Source organism: Hyperolius riggenbachi, chromosome 12 (genome assembly GCF_040937935.1).
Source record: "Hyperolius riggenbachi isolate aHypRig1 chromosome 12, aHypRig1.pri, whole genome shotgun sequence".
Classification (NCBI taxonomy): domain Eukaryota; kingdom Metazoa; phylum Chordata; class Amphibia; order Anura; family Hyperoliidae; genus Hyperolius; species Hyperolius riggenbachi.
Window position 1 is genome coordinate 173,111,673 of NC_090657.1, and position 13,705 is coordinate 173,125,377.

General features: G+C 49.2%; 1 protein-coding gene across 5 annotated transcripts in view; it reads right to left on the reverse strand.

Annotated features, from left to right (window-relative positions):
- The window catches only part of LOC137541586 (sterile alpha motif domain-containing protein 10-like), a 358,765-nt gene that overhangs the window by 337,758 nt on the left and 7,302 nt on the right, over positions 1-13,705 (reverse strand). Inside the window, exons 1-2 of one of the 5 annotated variants that reach the window (XR_011025224.1) lie at positions 2,933-3,010; positions 2,314-2,402 (exon numbers count right to left, since the gene is read on the reverse strand). The exons of 3 other annotated variants lie outside the window; for them this stretch is intronic. The gene's annotated coding sequence lies outside the window, so the exon portion shown is untranslated. Of the gene's footprint in view, positions 1-2,313; positions 2,403-2,932; positions 3,011-13,705 lie in introns of those variants that run through there. One more of the 5 variants, XR_011025222.1, reaches the window with a different exon arrangement.

Sequence of the window (13,705 nt, forward strand, 5' to 3'; positions counted from 1 at the left end):
TGCCTGATCGCCGCTGCAGCGCGGCGATACGCCGCATGCAGCGGCGAAAGAGGGTCCCCCCAGCCGCCCGAGCCCAGCGTAGCCGGAACAAACAGTTCCGGCCAGCGCTAAGGGCTGGATCGGAGGCGGCTGACGTCAGGACGTCGACTGACGTCCATGACGTCACTCCGCTCGTCGCCATGGCGACGAGGTAAGCGAAACACGGAAGGCCGCTTATTGCGGCCTTCCGTGTTACTTCTGGCCGCCGGAGGCGATCGGAAGAACGCCTCCGGAGCGCCCTCTAGTGGGCTTTCTTGCAGCCAACTTTCAGTTGGCTGCATGGAATAGTTTTTTTTTTATTTAAAAAAAACCCTCCCGCAGCCACCCTGGCGATTTTATCAGAACGCCAGGTTAAGGGGAAAAAAATCAGCAGTTTAAACAAAAGCGTTCCCCCGCCTGGTGAAGTGTTAACCTCTACCTAACTAATTAACCCCTTGTGTCGCCTACTATTGTGTTAACCTAATGTTTCTTGGACAGCTGTCATAGCTGCCGCGCGTAGCGATCGGAGGCGATTGGGCACCTTAAAGGGAACCTGAAGTGAGAGGGATATGGAGGTTGACATTTCTTTCCTATTAAACAATGCACATTGCCCAGCTGCCCTGCTGATCCTCTGCCTTTAATACTTTTAGCCATAGACCCTGAACAAGCATGCAGCAGAACAGATGCTCTGACTGAAGCCTGACTGGATTAGTTTCATGCTTGTTTCAAGCGTGTGAGTCAGACACTACTGATGCATGAGCAGGACGCCAGGCAACCCGTATTGTTTAAAAGGAAATAAATATGGCAGCCTCCATATCCCTCCCACTTAAGGTGTCCTTTTAGAGTTTATTAAATCAGGCCTTTATTTATAGGCAGGGGGAGTATAGGAAGAATGAACAAAGAGAAGGGAGGGAGATATACAGAGGTGGAGAGGGAGGGCCCATAAAACACAGCTCGCAGGTTGACATTCTATCCGTGACCCGGAGAAACACAGCAGCGTAGCGCACGCCAGAACAGATGAGCTGAACCAAAATTAGCATTACGCTTCGCCGCAGCATCTGTCAGAACTGCTGATCCTCCCTCCAGTCTGAACGAACGCACGTCCAACCCTCCAGGACAAATAGCCTCTCAAAGCAGGGCAACGCGGAATACGAGATTCAGCCGATCGCAATCACTGCGCCACGACGTTGAGGCTATCATCAGAACACATTGTATCGCCGCATAATCTTCCTGCAGTCATCAATCATCCTGCCACAAACTCCCAACACCTTCCCGCCGCTAACAGCTCACATCTTTACACATCGAAAAACACACACGTCTGAAGTGTACTCATTTATTGGCTGATTACTCCTGGGCGTGGCTCCTGTGGGAACTGACTTTAAGGGCCTTTTTCCACTACCCTGCGATTTATGATTTGAATCTGGTCGCAAATCGCAAGGTACATTAAACTAATGGAAACTGCAGCAGCAATTTCCATTAGTGTGATCCGATTGCAATGTGATTTTGGTCACACAATCGCAATTGCATGGTGGAAATTGAAACGTGATTGCGATCGCAATCGCATTTCATAGTGGAAAAGGGCCCTAAAAGAAAACCAGAGCTCAGGACAAGAAAAATATTTATACATACCTGGGGCTTCCTCAAGCCCCATCGGTTCGCTCCCAGGCCTCTGTCCTCAGTCTTCTGCAGCTCCGATACCGGGTCCCTGCACTTCCGTCAGTCGGAGCCAGTCTGACGTAGGGGAAGTGCGGCCTCCACGTATCTTTCCAGCAGCTACTGAAGAGATACGCAAAGAGTGCACTTCTCCTGCGTAGACTGGCTCCAACTGACGGAAGAGCAGGGACCCGGTATCGGAGCTGCAGACATCGGAGGACGGCGGCGTGGGAGCGATCCAAGCGGATGGGGTTGTAGGAAGCCCCTGGTATGTATAAATCTCTTTACTGTCCTGAGCTCTGGTACACTTTAACTTAAAACCTGAGAACCTGAGATGAGTAATAAAAAAAAACATACCTGGGGCTTCCTCCAGCCCCCTTCGGCCTGATAGACCCCACGCCGTCCTCTTCTGCCTCCTGGGTCCTCAGCTATGGCCAGCGGTAGCTAACAGAGGATCCAGGAGACAGAAGAGGACAGAGTAGGAGCAATCAGGCTGAAGGGGGCTGGAGGAAGCCCCAGGTGTGTATTGTTTTTTTTTTTATTCATCTCAAGTACACTTTAAGGAATAAAATGGGTTATTTTTTTTACATCCTTAAAGGGATACTTAAGCCTTCAATTAAAAAAAAAATCAGTTTTACTCACCTGGGGCTTCTACAGTGGGATGCGAAAGTTTGGGCAACCTTGTTACCGTATTTTTCGGACCATAAGACGCTCCGGACCATAAGACGCACCTATATTTAGAGAACAAAAACGGGGGAAAAAAAAATACTAAATATGGTGCATCCATGGTACAGGGGCATCTTGTGGATCTTCTCCCCTCCCCAATTATGTCCTCCTCGTACCTCCTTTGTCCTTGTGCCCCCTTTGTATATTTAGTGTCACCCTCGTGTCATCCTGTGTCCCTTGTGTTCTCGTTTGTCCCCGTGTCCCTGTCCTCCTGTATCATGTCCCCGTGTTCTGTCCTGTTCCCCTGTACTCCTCTATCTTGTCCTCTGTGTCCTGCTGCTGTCCCTCTATTCCATGCCCATTTTTGTCCTCCTCTCTCTTGCCCCTTCCCTCATTCCTCCTCTATCTTGCCCCCCTGTGTCCTGTTACTGTGCTGTGCCGTTCCTCTGTCCTCTATTATGTGTCTGTTTCCTCGTATCCTCCTCTATCTTGTCCCATGTCCTGCTGATTTTCAATCCCTCTGTCCTCCTATCTTGTCCCCCGTGTCCCCGCAGCCCGTCCCTCTCTGACTCTGAATGTTGTGCAATGGGCTTACCGCTACAGGCTACAGATGATCAGCGGTAAGCCTCCGGGAAAAAGCCGCGGCAGAAGTCCGTGCAGCTGTTGAAATTTCCATCCTCTTCACTCGTGCTGGCAGTCCAAGTTCGTGGCTTACCGCTGCAGGCTACAGATCACAGCGGTAAGCCTTCAGGGAAAAGCCGCGTGGGTGTCCGTGCACGCTGCCTAATGTTTATCTAGCGTCACTTCCGCTTACATCACCAAGGCGGAAGTGACGCTAGATAAACATTAGGCAGCGTGCACGGACACCCACGCGGCTTTTCAATGAAGGCTTACCGCTGATCATCTGTAGCCTGCAGCGGTAAGCCACGATTTTGGACTGCCAGCACGAGTGAAGGGGATGGAAATTTCAACAGCTGCACGGACTTCCGCCGCGGCTTTTTCCCGGAGGATTACCGCTGATCATCTGTAGCCTGTAGCGGTAAGCCCATTGCACAACAGAGGGACGGGCTGCGGGGACAAGATAGGAGGACAGAGGGATGGAAAAGCAGCAGGGACAGAATAGAGAAGAAGGACAAGGGAGGCGGAATGCCTGGGACGCATTACCACGGGGATTCCCCGTGGATTGACACCTGGTGACGGCTAGCATTTGGACCATAAGACGCAGGCACTTTTTCCCCCTATGTTTGGGGAAGAAAAAGTGCGTCTTATGGTCCGAAAAATACGGTAATCATCATGATTTTCCTGTATAAATCATTGGTTGTTATGATAAAAAATGTAAGTTAAATACAACATATAAGAGACACACACAGTGATATTTGAGAAGTGAAATAAAGTTTATTGGATTTACAGAAAGTGCGCAATAATTGTTTAAAGAAAATTAGGTAGGTGCATAAATTTGGGCACCACAAAAAAGGGGTGGGGGTGGGTCGCAATTTCAGTGTTTGGCATGGGTGCTATATTACCCAGATACGCCCCTGATCACTGCATAGGCTAAACATCACTGGGAGGGCAGGGTTACATAGTTACAGTCATCAGCATAACTTATAAAGGTGTGTACATGAGCAAATGTCTGGCATGTTGCTGTGTGTGGTGAAACCCCTCCTACAGTGTGATGTAATGTCATGCCATGGCCCAGACAGTCTGCTGTCTGTGAACCTTGTTGCATTGTGGGAAATTACAGCTTTTTCCAACTGCCAAGCAAGCAGGACCTCTCTCTGTACATAGAACTATCAGTAATGAACATTCAGTACAGATCACCTGGCAGAACTAAAGATGTCACCAGTGATACATTTCAGAATGTAAATCAGTGTTACAATAGGCAAACACTGAGTGCCGTAAATAATCTATAAATTAAAATATTAAAAAATAAACAATTTTATTCATTATGCTATTTTCACTACTGTTACACTCTAAAGGAAAGTACAGTTTCACTTACCTGGGGCTTCTGCCAGCCCCCTTAAGCCACCCTGTGCCCGCGGCGTTACCAAACGATCCTCCGGTCCCCCTCCGCTGCTCCATTTAGCTGTCTTTAGTTGCCACCCACTGCACCTGTGTGGCCCTGGCCGCACGCCTCCTTATTTGTGTACCCATCGCCGGGAGTGCCCTGCGCAGGCGCAGTACGAGAAAATCTCTACTGCGCCTGTGCAGGACGGGAGCGCAAACAACCGCGCACGGCCAGGGCCGCACAGACACAGTGGACTGAAGACAGTGAAACGGAGCGGCGGCGGGGGACCAGAGGATCGTTTGGTAACGCCACGGGCACAGGGTGGCTTCAGGTAAGTGGAAATGGCTACTTCTTTTGATACACTTTAAAGAGAATCTGTATTGTTAAAATCGCACAAAAGTAAACATACCAGTGCGTTAGGGGACATCTCCTATTACCCTCTGTCACAATTTCGCCGCTCCTCGCCGCATTAAAAGTGGTTAAAAACAGTTTTAAAAAGTTTGTTTGTAAACAAACAAAATGGCCACCAAAACAGGAAGTAGGTTGATGTACAGTATGTCTGCACATAGAAAATACATCCATACACAAGCAGGCTGTATACAGCCTTCCTTCTGAATCTCAAGAGATCATTTGTGTGTTTCTTTCCCCCTTCAGCTCTCATCCACTGATGTGTCAGGCTGTTTCTTCCTGCAGAGTACAGACAGCTTTGCCCTTGTCTGTAATTCTTCTGTATGTGAAAGCCCAGCCAGCTCAGAGGAGAATTTATCCAGCTTGTAAAAGATAAGAGAGAAGAGAGAAGCTGCCCTAATCTAAATAATACACAGGCAGTGTGCAGAGAGGGGCCTGAAGGGGGGAGATGCATCACAGAACCACAACACTGAAGAACTTGGCAGCCTTCCAGACACAGGCCTGACAAGTCTGACAAGAGAGAGATAAGTTGATTTATTACAGAGATGGTGATAGTACAAAGTGCTGCAGTAAGCCAGAGCACATTAGAATAGCTTTTGGAACATGTAGGATGATAAAAAACAGGATGCAATTTTTGTTACGGAGTCTCTTTAAGTTGGCTGAGGCGGCCAATAACGACCGTCTGAGCCGAAAATCAGGCGCGTGTACAGCAGCTGGCGACCCCCGACAAATGAGCAATCTGCCGGGCGGATCTACTCACCCCCAGCAACGCTGATACCATTGTTTGTGCCGCTCCCCTGCCTACTGCATGACACACATGAGTGCAGCCCGAGCCAGCAATGTCGTCCAAAGGGATCAGATCCTCATCACCAACAGGCAACATCCATCAAAGGTGTATACGCACCTTTAGGCAGATCACTGATGGGCAGATTCTACTGACAGGAAGTTTTCCCAAATGTTGTAGTGATGGGGACCATTCTGGGGGCACAGAGATTCCAGTGATAGGAATAGGAATACAGTACCAGTCATATTTTTACATTAGCATGGCAGCCCAGGACTGCTAATGCAGTTCATATATCTTGGTTGGGGAAGGAACAAAAGCTACACTTCAGGGGTATAGGGAAAACAACACTCACAAAACCTGTTTATAATATATCACTAAACAATTGTTACCTCAGAATAAGCACTAATAAAACGTAACTTTTAATAATTTACATTTGATAAAATAAATAAATGGCTATATAGGTAGCTGTCAAGTGCTTATAAAACTCTGTTATAATGAGCTAGGGATCTATAGTAAGCATTACTGGAGGAAAATATATATCTCTCCACCCCTTAGTTCATTACTGTATTAACAAATTACACATACCCCCCACCACAACAATAACCCAACATGTTTCTCTTCCTAGCGGAAGCTTTTTCAAGGAGACAAAGTGAAGTATGACAGTGCATAGGTGCAAGAGTGCAAATTATTGTTGTGGTGGGGGGTATGTGTAATTTTTTTAATACAGTAATGAACTAAGGGGTTGAGAGATATATATTTTCTTCCAGTAATGCTTACTATAGATCCCTAGCTCATTATAACAGAGTTCTATGAGTACTTGACAGCTACCTATATAGCCATTGATTTATTTTATCAAATGTAAATTATTAAAAGTTACGTTTTATTAGTGCTTATTCTGAGGTAACAATTGTTTAGTGACTTTAGGATGGGGGAAAGGTTTCTGGGTGCCCTGCTAAGGAGCTAGTACTGCTGTATTACTCCTACCCCCTGGTGGTAGCCCTGATGCATAGCATGTAATCAGCAGCGGGTCGGGTATCCTCGGGTACCCGCGGGTAACCCGAAATGCAGGTCGGGTGCGGGTAGCGACTTGCGGGTGTGAGTAGGGTTGCGGGTAGCGGTCTGCGGGTGCGGGTCGCGGGTAGTGAAAGCAAGCTAAAAACCTTCTTTAGCTTTGGTTTGTGTATAAAAATAGGTTTTATTAACTTTACAGCTCCCCAATGTTACTTTAAAGGTGCACTTTAGAGGAAAATGTAAAAAAGCGGGTCACGGGTAGCGGGTCGGGTAGCGGGCCTGCGGGTCGCGGGTCGGGTGCGGGTAGCGGTTCTGCGGGTGCGGGTCGGGTTGCGGGTATCAAATTCACCAGAAAGCGGGTCGCGGGTCAGGTTCGGGTAGCGGGTTCGAGGGTCGGGTGCAGGTATGAAAAAGTGGACCCGCGCAGGCCTCTAGACACAGCAGCACAGTGAGCCAGTGGCAGTTCAGCACCAGTGATCTGGACAGCAGCTGAGTACAGCACCGGAGGAGGAAAGAGCAGTGAATACCAGAGTACAGTAGCTGAGGCAAAGCTTTGCATCTCAATGCAGAAACTCTCAACAGGACAGACAGTAGTAATTCAGCACCAGTGACATTGGCTTCAGAGCAAGAAGAGGAATGCTAGATAGGAACATAACTACTGTTCACTGACAGCACAGTAGTCAGAGGGGCAGAGCACTGGATGAGGAGGAGAGCAGTGCTGGGTGCAGTGAGAGGGACAGAGCACTGGATGAGGAGGAGAGCAGTGCTGGGTGCAGTGAGAGGGACAGAGCACTGGATGAGGAGGAGAGCAGTGCTGGGTGCAGTGAGAGGGACAGAGCACTGGATGAGGAGGAGAGCAGTGCTGGATGCAGTGAGAGTGACAGAGCTATGAATGAGGAGAGCAGTGTTGGGGGCAGTAAGAGGGGCAGAGCACCGGAGGAGAACAATGCTGGGTGCACTGAAAGGAGCAGAGCACTGTGATGCACAGGCAAAGGGGGAGGGGTGCAGTGAGGCACGTGCAGTGATCACAGCATTGCAACCCTCCTACATGGCATGTGCATCACTGCACAACTCTCCCACTGCATGTGCATCACTGCACCCCTCGCACACTGCATGTGCATCACTGCACCTCTCGCACACTGCATGTGCATCACTGCACCCCTCCCACACTGCATGCACATGTACAGGCAGTGTGGCTGGGGTGCAGTGAGGCACATGCAGTGTAGGAGAGGAATAGTACAGCGAGAAGGGGCTGGGGAGGGTGCAGTGAGGCACAGGCAGTAGAAGGGTTGCAGTGAAGCATAGGCAGTGGGAGGATTGTGCAGTGAGGCTCAGGTAGCGTGGAAGGGTTATGCAGTGATATACAGGCAGTGTGGGTAAGGTGCAGCGAGGCACACGCAGTGTGGGAAGGGTGCAGGAGGGTTGTGCAGTGAAGCACAGGCAGTGGGAGGATTGTGCTGTGAGGCACATGTAGTGGGAGGGTTGTGCAGTGAGGCACAGTTAGTGGGAGGGTTGTATAGTGAGGCACAGGCAATGAGAGGGGTGCAGTAAGGCACAGGCAGTGTAGTAGGGGTTCAGTGATGTACAGGCAGTGTAGGAGGGGTATAGTACTGTAAGAAACTATATGTTTCACAAAACACCTTTATTCCGGCACCAGCAACTCATTAGTAAGAACTGCAAACACGACTCTCATCACAGCAAACAGTATAGGAGATAGACCTTCTTAAGGGGCCCATACACTCAGACGATTTTCTGGCTGACCGATCGATCCCGATCGATCGATTGATTGATCGTTTGCAAATCGGTTGGCCAATCGACCGATCGATGGCCGATTTCGATCGATTTCGATGGATTTCCATCGAACTGGCAGGGTGGAAAATTTAGGTCAATCTGATGAGATTGCTTATCAGTTTGCATTGGCCTTAATGGAAATCTGATGGCAAAAAAATGCCATCAGATCAAATTTCAATAGATTTCAAACTGAAATCTATTGGAATTCTATCCTGGTAAAAAATGTTCTAAAAACGCATCAGATAGATCATCAGATGCATTTCTTATCTATCTGCTGCCAATCTGACCAGTGTATGGGCACCTTTAAGCGTCTTCAGAGTTGAGGAGTTTATTCAGTAAACAGATATACAGATACAGTTCGTTACATCTTTAACCAAGCAGATTACTCCGTAGTAAGTCTTTGCGTTACAGCTCTTGGCTCCAGTCCTGGCAGCCAGGTTCCTCTTATGTCTATACTACGTTACATCTAACCACCTCGCCCTGAGGCTTATCTAATATATACAACCATACAGTTATAGAATATGACACAACATCATTGCATAGAAGTCAAGGGTTGGAGAAAGCCAGGAGAAAGAAGCAAAATGTGAGGAAACGCGGAAAAGCCGCCGCAAACGCTCAGAGTGAGGCGGCTGTTTCCGCGTCCAACATGGCGGCAAAACGCGAAGAAACCGCCGCATGCCGCATGGGCAGAGCGGTGGAGTCCGCGTTGGATGCAGCAGATTGCGCGCATGACTATGTTAATGACAGTGTGGTTAGACGTGGGGAGGCCGCCGCTTGCTTGGAGAGCAGCGCGGCGGCTCCCGCGCCCGAGTCAGCAGATACATTGCAAAACATGTCTGGTGTGGCTGGGACTGATAGTCCACACAGGTTCAGAAGGACGCGCGCGCGCGCTGAGAGGCAGAGCTTATATGACAGCCAGAGGAGAGTCAGCTGACCAAGCTGGTCAGCTGACATTTTCACCAGTTCTCATTGGTCCAGCACTTAGGGGTGGCGCTGGAGAGCGCTATAGTATATATACTGGGTGCTGGCCATTCTCTGGTTGTCTGCCGTTGCGATCACTACGTGGTAGCACTCAGACCTTGTCTGTATCTGTGTTCTAGCATAGTTTCCAAAGGTGTTGATGATCAAGGAACTCACACCTTAGCATTAGGAATATTGAACTGTATTATTTGTTATGACCTTCTGCCTGCCTGACTATTCCTCTGAACTCTGATTCTGTACCTTGCTATTTCTGATATCCTGTTGCCAAACTCTGCTCGTTCCTGGACTCCGTATTTGCCTCCTGACTCTGTACCTTGCTATTCTGCTACTCCGTTGCCAAACCCTGCCTGTTTATTGGATTCCGTATCTGTCCCCTGAATCTGTACCTTATCTGTCTGTGTGTTAACGACCTGGCCTGCCCGACCTCGAGAACTGACCTTACTGTTAGAGGCAGTTCCCAGACCTGTTAGTGACACCCTCTCTCTGGTGTCACTCACGCTCTGTCCTTCCTACTCTCAGCCTAGCTCCTCCCCGGGGAGAGTCTAGGCCATCAGAAGGAACATACTTCTGTGCTGTACGCAAAGTATCTGTTGCATCTAAACACTCACTTGTTATCAGGTGTCCAGAGGTTAGTAGATATATCTGATTATCTGTGATACTGCAGATCACCAATAATCGGGTATATTCTGTATTCTCGGTGATACTGCAGTTCACCGATAATCAGACCCTCTCTGTGTTACACCGATCGTTACACAAAAGTGTCTCTCCTCAGCTTGTGACCCCCTTTTAATACCGGTCACCGAAGAGTTAAATGTGACATCATCTGAGCCCTCCCTCCAAACCTACAATTGCTCAGACCCCTTGTGATGTCATGATACACACCTACTTAATTAATATTCCGCTCGGTCTTTAACCTACATACAAAGAATGTTATGTTTGGTAAATATGGCCTATTAGGGCTGATCAGAACAGCTGAATGATTTCATTGAAATTTCGTGTACCGCATGCGAAAACCGAATTTCGGGTTCCGAATTTTCGTGTTCTGAGTGCATTTCTATTGAAGTCAATAGTGCCAATTTCTGCGGTTAATTGTAAAGCCCCCTTACATGCTATTATCACCAAATTTGGCATGTATTTTAAGCAGATGAGTAGGAACATGGTAAAAAAAATTTGTGAAAAGACCTTATAGTTTTTGAGCAAATAGATTTCAAAGTTTCATAGGAAAAATGGTTTTTAAACTGTGTAAAATGACACTGCTGCAGTACAGGTTACTGCATTCCGAGTTCTGTATACATATTGTATACATTTCATGAAAACAGACAGCGTGGAGTCCCCCCTTCCAAGCCTCCTTAACTCCTTGTCTCCCATGCAGGCTGGGAATCGGGATAGCCAGAATGCGGAGTCCCGGCCGCGTGGGGCTTCGCACCCTGAGCTATACCAGCCTGCATGGTCCATGGCATGGGGGGGGGGCTCTGGAGGAGAGGGGCGGTCAACCTCCCCCTCTCCCCCAGAGCCCTTGTCCAATCCATGGACAAGGGGCTCTTCCCCCCCTCCGGTGCCCCAGGAGGAGGATGGAGCCGCCGACGTCCGGGGGGGGGGGGGGGGGGGGGGGGGGGTTCATGGTGCCATCCGGGGTTCCCCTTTAACAAGCGGACCCCGGAAGCCGCCCCGTCCCCAGGAGAAATGAGTATAGGGGTACACGGTACCCCTTACCCATTTCAGCAGAGTTAAAAAAAGAAATAAAAACATGACAACGAAAAAAGTCCTTTATTGTTCTAAATTAACCAGGGATACTTACCTTGTGAAAATCCCACGCCAGTATCCTTAGAAGTGGTCCCACGCCAGTATCCTCTTAGGACATCTCTGTAACGATTGTGGAATTCTCTCCGTGATCAGCGCACAAGACGTGCGCTGACACTGCGGAAATCCTCCACAAGCGTGTAATTTGCGGGAACTCAGCAAAAGGTGCAATGCACCTGTAGAGGGAAATTCCTGTCGACAGATGGAGCTGTGGAGTGCAGAGGAACAGCTCCTCTGCCCTGCCACACACGCCTGACAGGAATTGCACGAAGGGAAGAAACGCAGCGCAAGAAAGCCCTGAAAGAGAGAGATCAAAGCGACAGAGGGTATGTGTGTCCACCAAACTAGTCGCCACCCTGCGACGATGAACACACAACCATGAAGACAAAGTGAGAAGGCAATCGCCAGAGATGGCAATTGCTAACAGCGATACAAGACCGAATAAGCACAGATGAGGAATGTATGTAAGTCCACCAATCTAGCCGCCAACCTGCGACGGTGGACACACAACAGAAGAAACCAAGTGAGAACGCAATCGCAAGAGAAGCGATTGCGGAAGAGAATGAGCACAGGGACAGATTGTATGTGTGTGCACCAAACTAGTCGCCAACCTGCGACGGTGCATACACAACAGCAGATATGAAGTAGGAACGCAATCGCGAGAGAGGTGATTGCCAGAGGTGACACAAGGCTACAGCAAGGCAGAGCACGAGAGTAGCAATGGCACAGCCAATCATACAATGAGGATATAAGGAAAATAACAAACGCTAGCTAAACGCGAACACCGCACTCATTCGCAACAGTGCACACGTTTATGCGTGGTCTCCGCGTGTTAAGCACAACAGAGACAAGCACGCCTAACTAACCACTGACAGACAAACATGAAACAGAGGACGCGAGCGCTTGCTTAACGGTTACCTCACCGAGCCTCCAGCAAGCGTTCGTAGCAGACAAGACAGATACACGAAAACAGGAATAAGCGAGAGATAGGATCCACAGCACTAGCGCAAGAGGCTAGTGCGATCCAGGAAGACAGAGCAGAAGGATCCACAGCACTAGCTCAAGAGGCTAGTGCGATCCAAGTACAGCAAGAGAGATGGAGATCAGACGGATCCACAGCACTAGCGCAAGGCGAGTGCGATCCTGGCAAGACAGAACAGATGAGATAGCTGGTAGCAACCGCTGCTCCAGCTATACTCCAAGAACAAAGATCAGAATGACTTCCTGTCGACCACCGCAGGGACAGGACAATCGCAACAGACAAACAAAACAGATATGCAATCCTAACTGCACTAGGGAATCTGTCTAGTGCAGTTCCAGGAATTACTCTAGGCTAATCTTCAAACAAAGAGCAAGGCTGACACTCCAGGCGAGTGTTACACAGAAACTAACTCTTATGACCAGCCAAGGACTCTGGGAAACATAGCTCTTTATACTGCCAGTCATCAAAGGAGGCAGGTAAGGGATTTGCATAACGAGTGTATGCAAATTCCTCAGCAGCAGAACAGACCAGAAACTTGTAATGGAAAAACAGGTCTCTCTTGCAGAGACCTGCAGCCCACAGACTAGAGGAATGGTCAAACAGCTGTCTGCCAGTGCATCCAGCTGAGCGGATCATTACAATCTCACCACCCTCCCACACCGACGAACTCCCGCAACTGAATGCTCACAGTCAGCCTCTGCATCTGTATAGCAGAGGCTATGAACACGAAAATGTTGCCTTTGAAACAAGAAATTTCGGCAAACAGTGATGCGATCAAAATGGCCACTGGGAAATCCCGGAACGCTGGAGGCCACACTAGAGTGGCGAAACCAGCCATTTTTCACATAGATGGTGGGTCCAAGTGACCAGAGCAGGAGGTGCCCTGGTCCCCTGGACCCACCTATTTATGTGAAATAACGCTCAATCTGACACTCTGAGGTGGCCTGCGGGGAACGGGAATTCCCCAGCAAACAATTTTCGTGTTTCTAGCTTATGCAATACAGATTGCAGAGGCTGTCTATAACCATTCAGCCCCGGGAGTTGGGCGGGTGCCTGGGACCACTCCTGAGGATACTGGCGTGGGATTATTGCAAGGTAAGTATCCCTGGTTAATCCATGTACCCCTATACTCATTTCTCCTGGGGAGGGGTGGCTTCCGGAGTCTGCTTGTTAAAGGGGACCCCCGGATGGCACCATGAACCCCCCAGGACGTCGGCGGCCCCTACCTCCTCCTGGGGCACCGGAGGTGGGGAAGTGCCCCTTATCCATGGATTGGACAAGGGCTCTGGGGGAGAGGGGGAGGTTGGCCGCCCCTCTCCTCCAGAGCCCCCCCATACCATGGACCATGTGGGCTGGTATAGCTCAGGGTGCGAAGCCCCACGTGGCCGGGACTCTGCATTCTGGCTATCCCAGCCTGCATGGGGGACAAGGGGTTAAGGAGGCTTGGGAGGGGGGGACCCCACGCTGTCTGTTTTCATGAAATGTATACAATATGTATACAGAACTCGGAATGCAGTAACCTGTACTGCAGCAGTGTCATTTTACACAGTTTTAAAACCATTTTTCCTATGAAACTTTAAAATCGTTTATTTCAAAAACTATAAGG